Source organism: Calonectris borealis, chromosome 4, assembly GCF_964195595.1.
Source record: "Calonectris borealis chromosome 4, bCalBor7.hap1.2, whole genome shotgun sequence".
In the NCBI taxonomy this organism is placed as follows: domain Eukaryota; kingdom Metazoa; phylum Chordata; class Aves; order Procellariiformes; family Procellariidae; genus Calonectris; species Calonectris borealis.
In genome coordinates, this window is record NC_134315.1 from 30,015,236 (window position 1) to 30,027,896 (window position 12,661).

Below are 12,661 nucleotides of genomic sequence, written 5' to 3' on the forward strand. Positions count from 1 at the left end.
CCCAGGTCCAAACTTCGTTGCTCAGGTTTATTTTTATTTCTAAATACCACATATAAAGTGCAGTGAAAATGGTAAATTTCATTTTCTGCTGACATACAGCAGCTCTTACCCGCTGTGGTGCTATAACCAGGACTTCAGGATGCTGTGAGGAGTTTAACTGGAGCTGGCCAGATGAGGTAGAGCATAAAGAAAATTGCTTCTTCACTTCTGCAGCATAAAGGTCTGGTGAAGAATACTAGTTTGGTTTACTTGCACAAATATAACTGGCCCTCAGCTGACAGAGAAGAGGTAAAACATAAAGCATGAACAGAAAGGGAAGGTCAGGGTCTGAACTGGGAGGAGGTATGTGGTTTACTGGTCCTTCTTACATGTACCTTCAAAAGGAGACAGTCCTCTTTGTTCTGGCAAATATTTTCAAAGTAAGGTTAGAGAGCAAAATGGAAGAACTACCTCCAAACTGGCGTGACATTGATTTGGAGGCACAGAAGCTCAGAGCAGAGTCTATTTACTTCACTTCTACATAGACCAAGGCTACTCCACCAGTCCCCCGCTGACCCTGCAGCGCCGGGTAGACATTCGGCAAAACAGAGCTGCTGCCTCAGCCTTTTCTAAAAACCTCTGCTGATAAGAAGGGAAGAGAAACAGTAACACCCACGTACTAAAGAAATAGGCAAAGATGAGATTGGCAAAGGAAATGGGCGATGCTTGTGCAAAAGCTTTTCCTACTTCTCCAGAAGCCGGAGATTTAGAGGGCTGGAAAAATAAATGTTATGCTAAGTCAGAGGTTGAACCTAATTCTGTTTGGGAATCCTAAAGCTCACCGTTAAGTAGGAGGTCAATTGCTATTGTACACAAAACTGCAAATCTAAGAAAAGCAAATCAAATCTATGGAAAAGAAAAATAAAGAAAAAGAGAGGTCAACAGTGCCTGAGGCTATCCTTCTTTTTAATTCGGAGTTGTTTTAATTCAGTTTCTTCATAATTTGGGTTTGTTTTTCCAAACGTTATACAATCTCAGGTAAGCACCTGATGTATTACACCACAAATAAGCTCAATTTATTTCAGTATTCAAGATTCTCTCTTGACATGGTCTAATGAAAATACTGTGATACATACAAATTATTACTTGCTTTATGCGCAGGGAATGACTAATACTTCCTCAGTTACTTCTCTTTCCAAACACTAAGATGAACTTTTTCCCCTAGACAACTACTTGTTCTCTGACTACTAAAGTTAAAGAACTACTTGTTCTCTGACTACTAAAGTTAACCCTTTCCACTCTGCCAGCATATATGCCAAGTAACTGATACCAATACAATGAACCTAACTTTGCACTAACTTGAATGTCTCATTGGGCTGACATACCTCTTAAAGTGGAGAATGGTAGAAATAAGCCACCTATTAACCATCTGGCACCATCTCTCCTCTGGTCCCAAGCCCATTCATTCTGGAGCTAGAACCAACCTCCTACAATAATATTCCAACACATAAAAGCAACACCCAGCCTTCTAGATCATTACCTGCAACCATCTTAAAAGCTACCAAGAAAACTCAATCAGTGGCTGAAGGAAAGCTTTTCTGGCTTTAACATACTTCGCAAGCAATAAGCAAACCTGAAATACTCCTATGGAGGATGTCTGTTCTCTGTTCTGAAGGACTGCCATGGCAAAGTGCCACTGGTACATCTACATGGCACAGCTGAAGCCACAGAAGTCCTGGCTTGGCTCCTGATGGCAGAAGAGCAATACCAGAAGAGCTACTCTGCACTGCTGAACACTACTCTGGAATTACTCATTTGGGTGCAGATTCTGCTGCACCTGCCTGTGATCCTAGCTGGCTTGTTGCTAGCTTCTCTCACCTGAACTTCATCGAAAAAACACAGACAAGCCCAAAGATGAACATCTTGAGTTACTCATTCCTGGTTGACACACAATTTTCAAAGTATGCCATGAACTGGATGGGTTTTAAGTTTGATAAAGGCTTTATGAATTAAAAAAATATATTTTCCATGTCTCACAAGAAGTATGTATAAGTGGTCTGTAGGTACATCCCACGCGAAGTAGAAGCAGGCATCAATTATGACTTCACCTCAACCACTCTCTGTCCCATTACCCTTAAACGACTTGATATGCCTTGCATATATAGAAGCACAGTGGGTCACGGAGCACCCGTAATTTCCACAGTGCCTGCAGGAAATCCAGTGATATGGATACACAAATCCATCTTCAAAAGCCAGCCTTTAGTTACAAAAGCTCAGACTATGCAGTCCATCAGAGCCCTGCTCGACCAGGTATATTGATCTGACAGTACTCAAAAAGGTAGCAATTCACCCTCGCAATGTGCCAGCCAGCAGTACAATTAGCGCGATGAGTTTATTTGGAGAAGTTCCTCAAAATTGAATTGAATCAAAACAGCATTTTGTTTTAAGACACTCTCCAAACATCAACTATATATTTGCTGTTTATTGCTAGGGAAGCAAGCTATTTACCTAGCAACCCGTTACCTGCTTTTTGCACTTATATTTTATTCACAAGAAATGTAAAGGAACTTTTTACTTCTTCAGGGAAGCTGCCATTTCCCAAATTGATAGCAGGCTGTAGCTCCTTATCTGTTTGTCTAAGATTATTTCTATCATTTCAATCATCTGATTTTCTTTAGTCGGATGGAACTGTCTCATCAGAATTCAGGTATAAATCCTTTTATCACTTCTGCAGTGCTCCTCAAGATTTTTTTTTCCCCTTTACAGCTATATAGAAACTATATTACTTCCCAAAATGGATAAAAACTGGTAGCACCTGCAACATAAAAGCTAGCTGAATGCTTTAGTATCTACAGAATGACAGCTATACACACATCCTTGAGCCTCAGTGCAAAGGGATGGCTTGTGAGAAAACCAGTCCAGACCCATCTGTAATAAATTGGCTGCCTCCCAGCTAAGGACCACATGATCGCTGCTGTATTGTTCTTCTTTCATATTAACACCATTTTAACAGAACCAGATGAGATGGCCTTGAACCAACTCCAGGGATGTGCTGTTACTTTTTCATAGGTTGTTGAAGACCACAGTCTACTCTCCATATTGCTAAAATTATGATCTTTATATCTTTTATCAAGCATCCATCCTTCTAGGTCATTCATACAGAGGAGATGTGAGCCAAGTTTATGTCTTCTCCACAGGAATAGCTGTTAACAGTCCCATTGTAGGCACAAAACCAACCGTTCTCTCTCTAAAAAAGAATAAGCTTAATAAAATCATATGCTCTTTTTAGTTAGCCTTTTAGTTGCTTTTCAGATGGTCTATGAAGAACATCTTAGCAGCAAGCTGTAATATTGAAGTTCAACATTGAAGTTTCACTGACTTAGGTTATCTGAGGCAAGAGTTAAACAGGTTTGTGAGCAAGAGATTAAGCACAGCTCCTGCATGCCCTGTACCTTCCACCAGGAGCAATTCCACCATCTCTGCGCCAGTATTATGCTTGTAACAAAATTAGGCATGCAAAAAACATAGCCCAAGTAACCATGTGCTATGTGGTAAGATGCTAGCAATATATACTAAAAATTTACATAACATGCTTTTTTCCCCCCCATTATAATGGCTTTAATTCAAACCAAATATACCAGAAACTACACAATGTTTAAACACATTCATTAATAGGGCCATTAACAAGAAAAATATACTTATATTAATAACTGTTTTTAAATAGAGACAGAAAAAAGCACCGGCTAGACCACGTGGAAGCTACACAGTAAGAAATACTTCAATAGTAATCAGGGGAATTTCAGCTGAAGACAAAGCTGTGAAGTTGACTCAGATGATGAACTACTGGCCATAACTTACGTTTTGGTGTGCACGTTGACTAACGAGCATATTTCCCCTCAAAGTCTTTCTTTTGAGGCTGCTTGATAACTCTTGCTTTTTAGCACCTGCCAAGTGACTGACTAGCCCCAAACCTTTCTCATACAGACAGTGCTGATACATCTAAAGTTGCAGGTCAGAACTGCCTTCTGTGCATGAGGAAAAACCCAAGGCAGCAAGTGGGGGACAGGAAATACTGCAAGTTCCTGTTTGTCAAGTTTCCCCTGCATCGTTTTCACCAGGATACGTCCCCTCCGCTACAATACAAGCACAAGAGATTGAACCCAAAATGAATGACCATTTACATTTCGGCCAAGATCTCGTACTACTGTTCCCACATCTGGCAATTCAGGGCTACGCATACCAAAGTGGTGGTGTTGGCAAGGTCAGCGTTCTTATCTTCTGATTCCAGACTCTCTTAGCCTGTTATGTTGGGTAGGTTACAGGGAAAATTTCACATAAATGAAAATCAAAATTCCCTCCTCATCATACCACACCCTCACTTCACAGAAACGGGACAACACGACTCTTGGTGCAAGAATTACCACTTGATTGCACTCAAAATTATAGAAGTAATGCTACCAGACCAAATCTTATGTTCTCATGCTTTGTGCATGTCTAGCTGACATGCTACTTGAAGGATTCTACTTACAGCAGCTTTTTTTCTTTAATCAGCTAACAAAGCCCTTCAGCTTCTGTGTTGCTCTGTGCTTGAACCACGTTTGTTATGATAGGGATTAAAAATTAAAAAACAAAGACCTCTTCAAGTAGAATCCACACTGCTGGGTACTTTCTGGAGAGATAGTTGGAAGAGTGAGCCCTGTCTTCCTGAAGTTATTGAGGCAGATCCCACAGAGCTCTACCCTAAAATCATTTGTAGAGTTCTGTTAAATTGTTAAACTTTTACTTGCATTTCAGCTGCTTACTAATAAAGTCTCCACATACAGGACTGAAAATCCAGGCTGTGACCTGGAAGAATTTCTTCTTCACATACAGTGCAGCAACAAGGAATACCAAAGGGCTTTAGTTTCACTCATGTCAAAATATAAGTATTAATTCAGGGAAAAAATTTCTCACTGGATCTGAAAATAAATACAACTGAGGCAGTACTGTGGTCTCATGTTTTCCCTTTCCTCTCACTCCTGCAAGGTAGTGAGCATCTCCAGCAAAGCGGCTTGTTATCTCTGCTCTCCATGATGTCAGTTCGCAGATGTCAGGGTATTTCAACTGTGGCAAGCTAAACAGGGAATGAGAGCACTTGTCAGGTGTCACAAGACATTTATCATCTTAAAGAACAGCATTCAGCCTAAACTTTCTTTGAGACATCATGCAATATGGTCATTAATGCCCGATAGTATCTTACTCCATTCTGATTATTTATGATGAGGAATAAGGATGTTACAGAAGGGGCATCACTAGAAGTTGGGCTGCCATAATCCAGTCCCACTGAAGTCAAAATTACAAGGAGTAAAGTTAAGACACTCTAAAGGTAAGATAGTCCTTTATGGCTAACCCTCAGTTTTTCACTGGGAGTGCCTGCTTCACACTGACTTTCAGACTTAGTTTCAGTTCAAGAGATCCAGAAAAGTAACTAAACAAAACTGAGGGAATTTTGCTGCTTGCCCATGACTTTATTTTTTAAACACACAGCTGTAATCCCCTTCATGCTTTGAGAGAGCGTCTTGGTGGGAAGAGAGAGCCGCTGTGATGGCGCAGGAGCTGCTTGCAGCCCTGACGCAGAACCACAGTCCTCCGGCCGATCTCTCACACCTCACAGCCTTTCACCCCGTCGTTCTCCCAAACTCCCCTCCCCTAAAACAGACCCTCACAGTTCATCTGACACACCAGAGCTGTAAATACGCCTCCTCCCAACAACCGAACCCACTCCACTCAAGCACCACCGAGGATGTATGAGAGGTCACCTAAGCTGCAAGCCTGGCGCCAGCCTTCAGCACTGAGGACGAGTTGGTCCTCACGGCCTACCATGACAAAGCAAACAAACAGCCTGACCAGCCATGGTCTGAATGAAACAGTGGGAAAAGGAAACCACATATGGCTACATAACTAAATACATCTCATAACACATTATGCATAAGTGAGCTGAACTGAAGTTGCACTGGCAGTTTTGAACTGGCTACTCTTAATACCCGAGTGTTTCATGTTAAAAAATGTTCTTTTAAGCATCTTTGCTGGATACAGTTTAGGTAGCAATTTTACTTCCAAAAGATCCCAAAGTATATTTAAGATTACCAGTTTAGAGTATCTCCCATGGGACAGAAAAAGAGGTCCATTCAGCTCAACTCACTTTACAGGTTAAGAGCACATCCCTCGAATTGGGTCACACAACCCAAGGTGGGACAGGCCCCCTCTCTCTTCCTCCCACATGGCACTGGGAATGGCTGTGGTTTACAACTTCAGCTGGGAAGAGATGCTCATAACTGGGGGGAGGGGGCAGGGAAAACGCACACAATTATTCTTTCTGCCAGGATATGGAGCTTGAGCCTGTGATATAGGACATCCTGTAATTCACAGGACAAGCAGCAACCCTGAATACATTAAGAATTTGATGTATTGTGGTTCTCTCGCCTACCCTGTAGACTAGTACAGAGAACGTGACAAAATGATTTTTGCACAGGGCTGCCTAGGACAGAGTTACAAGGGATACTACGTTCAGCTAAAACTGAAGGGCAGTTATCATCTGGGCCTGATAGCAATTTATGTGGCTATCCTGGAAGAAAAAAAAAAAAAAGTCTTTTGTTTAATAAGCATAAGTGGTCAGGAATTGGTCCCTGTCTAATGTGACAGGGGACAGTGCACTCTCCAGAGAGGCAGGGTCCTGGTGTCCTGCCCAGACCCTGGTTCAGAAGGAAGAACCCTGCTTCCTGTGTCACCCAAAGCCAGGCTTTTCTGCCCTGCATTCAAGTGGAAACAGGGCCTAGATCTAAAGCTTTCTTATGATTTAATCAGATTGCAGCTTGTAATAGGCACAGGGTTGAGCAAAACCCACCCTGACAGGAAACTCAGCTGTGACCTACTTGAGCATACATGAAGTTATGCCCTATGTGTGGCAAAGTGGTACCCATTCATACATCCGCTGATAAGAGAAATGTGAATGAGGAAAAGCAGGAGTGCCAAGAAAGTGTTCACCCAGGTCCCACTGCAATCCTTTTTTTTCCCCGCTTTTTCCTGCGTTTGTTTAATGTTGCATAGGATTTTCACCTTAAGAACTGAAACGAGGCAGCCCAGTTGCCAGCCTCCTGCTTTGCCTCAGAAGAGGGGCTGCAACTGCAAATGTGGCCAAACACTTCTCCTTCCCATCACCAAGAGCAGAGTCCTGCGGCTGCCCCTGGCAGATGGGGAACAGCTCTCGTACATTAGCAGTCAGCCAGGCTCGGGCTCTCCCAGAGCAGCTGGTCTCTCTGTGGCAGGCTCCTGAAAACCATCTCTCCTGCCCACAGTACCAAGGCTGGACCACACCAAGCTAGGCACAAGATTTACTGAACCGCCCAGAATACAGGACAGAGTCATCCAACCAAGATGCGTTTTTTCAGCAATGTCATTTTCCTCCTAAATGTTTGGATATTGTCAAAACCAAAGATTTCTCCTAGGTGATGTCATTCTTCCCAAGAAAGGTAAACCCTGCCCGTGATGGACAGACCTATTCCCAAGAGGCTTCTGCTACTCTTCCAGAGATTTCATGATTCCATTTGAACACAGCAGCCACTTCACACTGCTTGCAAGGAACAGACCTCTTCTTACTCCATCCCACCTCCGTGTCTAGGAAACTGTAAAAACCCACTCCCTTCCCCGCAAAGCATTTCCTACGATGAAACTCATCTCCCCACATGTAAAAAGAAGTCTATCCAGTTTTTCAAAATTTTATCTCACATGGTATTTTCCCTGACTCTGAATCACAGCTCGTGTGGCAGAGCCGGGGCAGGGGGTGACTGAGAACTGCCGGAGCTGTAATGGCCACGGGGCACTGGTCAATCACAAGCCTCTGCTCACTAGTTCCTCTTCTGCCATGCCAGACAAAGGGCATATGAGTCCATCCGAACAGCAGCTTCCCTTACCTACACACCGCTTTCTTTCCTAATACTTTTTCCTTTAGAAAATACTCTTAGAAAACCAGACCAGAAGCAGAAGAGCAGAGTGCTCCTCTATCTGAGGGCCAGCAGAGCAAATGGAGGATTTGCCTTTAGAATCATAGAATCATTAAGGTTGGAAAAGACCTCTGAGATCATCGAGTCCAACCAGCAACCCAACCACCATACCCACTACACCATGTCCCTAAGCGCCTCATCTACACATCTTTTAAATACTTCCAGGGATGGTGACTCAACCACTTCCCTGGGCAGCCTGTTCCAAGGCCTGACCACTCTTTCAGTAAAGAATTTTCTCCTAATGTCCAGTCTAAACCTCCCTCGGCGCAACTTGAGGCCATTTCCTCTCGTCCTATCGCTGGTTACTTGGGAGAAGAGACCAACACCCACCTCACTACAACCTCCTTCCAGGTAGTTGTGGAGCACGATGAGGTCTCCCCTCAGCCTCCTCTTCTCCAGACTAAACAGTCCCAGTTCCCTCAGCCGCTCCTCATAAGACTTGTGCTCCAGGCCCTTCCCCAGCTTCGTCGCCCTTCTCTGGACACGCTCCAGCACCTCAATGTCCTTCTTGTAGTGAGGGGCCCAAAACTGAACACAGTGTTCGAGGTGCGGCCTCACCAGTGCCGAGTACAGGGGCACGATCACCTCCCTACTCCTGCTGGCCACACTCTTTCTGATACAGGCCAGGATGCCATTGGCCTTCTTGGCCACCTGGGCACACTGCTGGCTCATGTTCAGCCAGGTGTCAGTCAGCACCCCCAGGTCCTTTTCCTCTGGGCAGCTTTCCAGCCACTCTTCCCCAAGCCTGTAGCGTTGCCTGGGGTTGTTGTGGCCGAAGTGCAGGACCCGGCACTTGGCCTTGTTGAACCTCATACAGTTGGCCTCGGCCCATCGATCCAGCCTGTCCAGGTCCCTCTGCAGAGCCTTCCTACCCTCGAGCAGATCAACACTCCCGCCCAACTTGGTGTCATCTGCAAACTTACTGAGGGAGCACTCGATCCCCTCGTCCAGATCATTGGTAAAGATAGTGAACAGGACCAGCCCCAGTACTGAGCCCTGGGGAACACCGCTCATGACCGGCCGCCAACTGGATTTAACTCCATTAAGTAACACCCTCCGTTAACAAAAACATTTCTTGAGGCCCAACTGACCATTTGTTAAAACGGAGGTGCAATTTCACTGGTTTCTGGAGAGTTGTGCCCTGTTATATCAGTGACATATCTAATGGCTAGTGCTAGCATGAGGCCTCCGCCAGGAGAATTAGGATAAATTGGGCTGATCTGCAGTGAGAAGGATGTCTGCCAGGCTGCAATCAGTGTAACAAGAGTCATTCCCTCGTGTTTTGCATAACAGAGGAAGCTACAGGTATCAGCAGGTCATTTAATGAACATCATCACTCTGTAACTTCCACAGTGCAACAACTGACTGACCATTGCTGTCGCTTTTTAGCCAACATATTGGTAATTCTGTACAAATAGATGCATCTACATAATAATAAAAATATCTGTAGCACAAATCCAAAAATATGATAGATGTCCTTCAGAAGCACGTATGGTCTTTGAAATATAAAAACCCCACCACCGCAGGCCTCCTTCTCCAAGCCAACCTTTACTCCACTTTGCCCAAGTACTGCTTTCATATCTTCTGATTTTTATACTGGTATTTTCTTATCCTATTTCTGCAGGAGAGCCATTATAGACTGCTACAACAGTCTTTAGCATATACATGGTTCTTGGGATACACAAACTTGCCTTTTTTAAAGCACAGCTCCAAGTTCAGCAGTGAAATGGTAATAGGTTACTGAAAAAAGTCAAAACAAGCAAAAGTAGAAAAACATCTTAGAGGTCAATGGTTAATAGGGGCTGAAGACATTTTTTCCATGATCTTTGCATTGACAGCAGGAAGCACAGACTTCCATTGTCTAATACACAGAAAATGTTTTGCATATTTGAGATACAAATATTTGTATGAAGCTTACACCATTTTGCACCTTCTCTTGTGTATACCATTTATAAGCTAACACAACACAGAGGGAATTAAATCTACAACAGGTTGCACCTACATTTCGTGGAGGGGGAAGACTTTTCTTGAAGCTTCCAAGCAATTCTGTGAAAGTAACCACTTCCCTGTTATTTTAACTTTAATTACAGGATACCACACTATCACGGCATTTCTGAATACAATGTTGTTTCAGTGCAAGATGAAACAATATGGAGCTGATATTGTTTTATCAGCTCTATTTTATTTTTCTCCCTTTTTAGCCATTGTAGGCAGTCAGCCAGGTTACTGGATACATTGCAATGCCAAATCCACAATACTGAGCCCGCAGCTAAGAATTAAGATGTAACTTAACTTAGGACATAATTCTAGCTGCCTCACAATCAATGGTTTTAAAATATTTAAAAGATTTTTAAAACTCTACATAAACATTAAAAAAAAAAGGTGGTACTCCTATAAATTTTGAAGGACCAATAAAATCAGGTGTGGCAGCTGAGAACTAGAGTTATTTCATGACGAAGGTCTAACTGGCAGTATGTTTTAACTATGTGAACTCCAAATCTTTATTTTTGATTTTCACACCTGTGAGATTATCTCATTAAAAAAAAGAGGAGGAAATAACTAGGTGCCAAATATAACCACATTGCTCTGTTTTCAGTGGTTTCATCAGGCAAGATCACACAGAAATCATTTGGTTCAAAACACTCATGATATTCATTTAGAAATTTAGCAGAATATGTAAAGCACCCTTTCATTGAGAACTAAATGCAGAGACAAATGTGATTATTTCACCACAAGATGTAATTTCTCAATAAATAAAACACATAAAATAAAACCTAGAGAAATATGAAGACTATCAGAGGAGAGTCTGATAGCAAATGGGCTCTTCCCTGCTGTAGTCCCCTTACAAACCATAACCATCAAAAGGCTGTGAGTAGCACCCTGCCTGGGAGCTACCTCCCCAACCTACAAGAGCAGCGCCCGTGAAACAAGACCAGGATGCCTAAAGGGCCTCTTCTGCACAGGTGGTGTGCTGAAAGGAAAGACGAGCATGTGCAAAATCACTCTGGGTACTCCCTCAGGTGTAACTGGGAGCCCGTTTGTATGGATACTGCTTTCTGATGGCCCAAAATATCCTAAACATTTATATAGCAGCTGCATCTTCCAGTCACTGGAGAGTTCTGAGAAACTAAACAGCGATGCTTCGCCCTGCAGCCACGCTATATCAAAGGTGAGACAGTCATATAAAGCATCAGCAACATTTACTCTAAAATGAAAACAAATGCTCCAGAAGCAAGTACTCACAAGCCACCTTTTTATCTGCATTTCTGCTATGGTCAGTTTTTCCATCTAGAAAAGCTACAGTCTCACTTATTTGACTCATAAAACAATACTAACCATTTCAGATCAGCATTTGTCACAGTAAGGTACACATCTGTCATTCCAAGCAGAGAGCTCATGGCCATGTCTACACTAAAAGCGCAGTTTACAGTCAAATGATTACCAGTTCTTACAGGGATGCGGAAAGGAAGCCTGTGGAAAAGCGCCATGCAAGTCTAGTCACCTACTGCATGAGCTGCAAGTACACAGTATCCCAGCACAAGGCTACATAAGAGCATTCACCGCCAAGAAAGGATAACCACGCTGTGGGACAGAAAGTGGGGAGAATTATTAAGATGAATGAACTCACACACCAGGCTAATCGTGCCTTGAGACGAGGCAGAACAGTTGTAGTAAAGCACAGGGGATACATGGATATAAGGAACGACTCAGAGAAGAAAGTCAAATAAACAAGAAAGTACTCAGCAACTGTTAGCTTTAAAATAGATTTGGCAGCCCGGGCTACAACCCCTTATATTACACAAATTATAGCAATTTTAAGCAAAGGTTTAAAATGCAGCTTTTGTCATAGCTCCCGCTTACAGATCCGTGTGACACCTGGACGTCGAGGGAGGAAAACATCTACGTTTTAAGTTGCAAACAGCGGCTGCTGCAGGGTGCGCTCCATGAGCCACCGCCCCTCCCGGCACAGGCTTCCACGGCACACCGGGACCCGCTACGGCACACCGACGCCCGCTGCGCCCCCCGGCCGCTGCTGCGGGGCGCGGACTCGGTTCGGGGCAGCCCCGGCTGCCAGCACAGTGAAATAAACTCCCGCCGGCCTCTTTGCGGGGACGGCCCCGCTGCTGGCCAGCCCCAGCTCTGCCTTACCTGGGTGTCCCGGTCGCCGCCGCCGCCGCGGAAGGAGCCCTGGCGCCGGCGGCACGGGGGGAGGCGGAAGGAGGGAGGGAGGCAGGCACGGCACTGCCCCGCTCCGGCGCGGGAAGGCGGCAGCGGCCGCGGCTCCACCTTCTCCCGCCGCCGCCGCCCCACCGAGCGCGACTCCCCGCGGGGCGGCGGTGGAGGAAGCGGCGGGGGCGGCCCCTGCGCCGGAGCCCGCTCCCCGCCCCCGCCCCGGGGCAGCCGCGCTGTCCTGGGCGCCCTCCGCCCTCGGGGCAGGTGCGGGGCGGCGAGAAGCTGAAGTAAGACGGTGGCCCACATAAAACAGACCCGGCAGGAGCTGCCCGGAAACGTGGCGGTGAAGAAAAAGGCAAATTATACAACTCGGAGCAGGATGCGAACTCTCCCCCAAAATCTGTGCTTGCCGTCAGCTGGCTTTAAGAGAGAGAGAGAGAGAGAGAGAGAGAGAGAGAGAGAGAGAGAGA

The 12,661-nt window shown here is 44.8% G+C and overlaps 1 protein-coding gene across 1 annotated transcript in view; it reads right to left on the minus strand.

Moving 5' to 3' along the window:
* TEC (tec protein tyrosine kinase) overlaps positions 1-12,334 on the minus strand; it is a 56,903-nt gene extending 44,569 nt beyond the window's left edge. The window contains exon 1 of the mRNA XM_075149021.1: positions 12,168-12,334. The gene's annotated coding sequence lies outside the window, so the exon portion shown is untranslated. The remainder of the gene's footprint in view (positions 1-12,167) is intronic.
* Between the last annotated feature and the right edge of the window lie 327 nt (positions 12,335-12,661).